Consider the following 2,966-nt stretch of genomic DNA (forward strand, 5'->3'; position numbering starts at 1 on the left):
GGAGATACAATTGTAGCCGTAAGTTTTGCAGCGCAAACAAACTTTGTGTATAACAGTTCACTAGGAAAGTAGAAACTTCGGTGGGGAAAGCCAACTGGAACCAAATTTATTATTGTTATCGCACTCGCTATCTTAAACTTGAACCGTGGGATAAGAATTGCAAATGTATTGCACTAAACTGGAACTTTGATAAATTCCACATTCGAACGTTTATGAACGAGTCTCAATCGTCGAAGTTTATGAATCATATTTTTGCAGAGATCGTTTATATTACGGCGTGTTATAAAGCACACACAGTTTATTAATGTAGTTATTTAGTTGTATATCGTATTCAATATTTATTGCAACATTAAACAACGATATATAAACATTGTAAATTAAGTGAGGTGTAATATGAATACTTTTTGCACTTAACTATTAAGGAATGTTAAAGAAATTAGATAGTTTTGATATTTTCATAATTTATCAACGTCATATTTGCTCTTGATTTTGTCTTTTTTTATGTCATAGTCGACAATGGAGCTGGTTGGTCGCCTGATGGTAAACGCTACCACCGCTCATAAACATTTGGAAAGGTGCAAGGTCAATTGCAGACCTTACGCCTTTGATTGACGAGAGGAACGAAGGAAAGGACTGGGATGGGTAAGGAAAAAGGATATAGGCCTCCGGCTCCCCCACTCACCGTACGAAACACAATAGCAAGCTATTATTTCACGCCGGTTTTCTGTGGTGGTGTGGCACTTCCCCGGTGCGAGCTGGCCCAATTCGTGCCAAGCCGTGCTCGACTCCCACATACATGTCATGTCTATTATCTAATAAGTACCTTCAGTTTAAGTAAGTTCTAACAAAAGCACATCACAAATAATTAATAAACGCCTCGCATATTAATGCGCTCAGCACAAAAAGAAATAAGTGACTGTAGCACACTAGCTGTTTCGCTGTAATTTACTGCCAAAGATAAATTAGGGTGATCCAATTCGCTGCCATTCCTGTTTCAACGCCGACGTATATAAACTGTATGCACTTACCGATGTCGGATCTCATCCCCGACAACAGTTTTCACTCCACATTTTAACAGCTACCGAAGACTGAGAAGATCCCTGATGAAAACATAATTCACTGAGTTGCGTTCTCATTTCTCCACCGTTTATTACGCTTCTACGTTGGGGTGTTTCTCAGATACGCTTACTAACATAGAATCAATACGAAAATAAAAATTATACATAAAAATGTGCAGATTTTTTGCAATGCCTTTAAGAAGATCATCGGACAAGTTCATAATATCCTACAGCGCTTGATTTTTATCCAGTTTTGTTATTCTTGTCTGGATTTAAATATTTTCATACAAAATATATGAAACTAGTTTCATATATTTATATGATGCTCTATAATTCCGTATATTTTGACTCGAAAAAATGTTTGGTAAAGAGTAGACGGGACACCTGCACCAAACTTTGTCAAAACCTATCCCTAAACATTTTTTACAGTTCGAGTACATTTTAAGATGTGCTTTAGAAACGCTAAATCACATAGTACCAAGGTCACCTCTTTAGAAAACGGTATCTGAGAAGAACTGGCAAAAACCGTATTAAATACTTGTTCTCAAAACGTATTAAACTTTTACAATGTTATGTTATAAAACTGTTCATATAAATATCATGATGCTGTGACGTTATTTTACACAGTGTAAACTGTGTAAACTACTTGTAGTAGACCAGTGTAGTATTACCATTTTTACCGCATTTCCCGTGATTCTCTTACAACGGGTTTTAATAAAAGAAATGATGCACACTAAATAGCAATAAGGATTGAGAGAAAGTGGATTGATCTGACTTACTGACGTGGGTCACACTCCGGGAAAGTAATTAGGTACCTAACACTCAAGGAAAATCGATGCTTAGCATTTTATATGTTGTATGTATGTGGAGTAGAACTTCCTTCTGCTAAGAATCTTGATCATTGAGATCAACAACTCCAAAACATTCAATTTGACGTAATATAATCAAAACAATTTATAAACAAAGCTTCATCATTATTAATGCCTAGAGCCTTGAACTAAACTGCTACACAAAAATGATCATGTATCGTTTTTAGATAAAAACTCTACTTGTTATCAATTGTTTGTAATCATTACTTGTTTTAGACTTCTTTGAATTTTCTATTCCTCGTACATAATGTAATATATAGAATGTAACATATAGAATAGAAAATACAAAATTGATAGAATTAAACTCTGAGTTTATAACTTTACAAATCTACTTGTATTAGCTCGATACCGTTGTCAGTATTAACTGAATTCTATTAAAAAAGTTACTTCGCGTGTGTTCTGAAAACTGGAAAATAGCGCTTTCCTTAAAACATTATCAACCGAAAGTCTTAGTAATATATCAAATTATACTGCGTCGCGAAAACTGTCGAGGGTGAAAAATACGTTGAAAATTTATTGCTTTCCACATCCGTCACCCACTCAGCGGGTGCCGTAAGAGTGCCCTTGAGATTCAGCTCTTTGCACTTTATTCGTCTTGGAACACATTTGTAACACACATATGTGAAGGTGGTTAAACGTTCCTCACTTCATTGAAACGCATGAAAAAGGCATGCGTTTTAAACTACAGGAAGATGGCAAACTGGAAACTGCATTTGTTAGGTTATCTATCGCATATTTCGTACCTTTAATATGTAAAGTAAATAATTGATGATTACATTTATGTAAGTTTTATTAAAACAACGACCGTTTCTCTGGTGGAATATCAATAGTTTAATTTGATAGAACTGTATATAGTGACTACTAACAAAAATGGCTCTGGCATGGTATAGAAGACAGAAATACAGGTCAAATGAAAACGAATCAGTGAAACAGAATATGTGAAATGGATCTTCTCTATATTCCATAAACTACGACATAGATACTTTATATATACTTTAAAAGTTCTTATACAAACAGCAAATCTTTCTGAGTCTTTTAC

The sequence above is a fragment of the Zerene cesonia genome, chromosome 13 (assembly GCF_012273895.1).
Source record: "Zerene cesonia ecotype Mississippi chromosome 13, Zerene_cesonia_1.1, whole genome shotgun sequence".
NCBI classification, from domain to species: Eukaryota; Metazoa; Arthropoda; class Insecta; order Lepidoptera; family Pieridae; genus Zerene; species Zerene cesonia.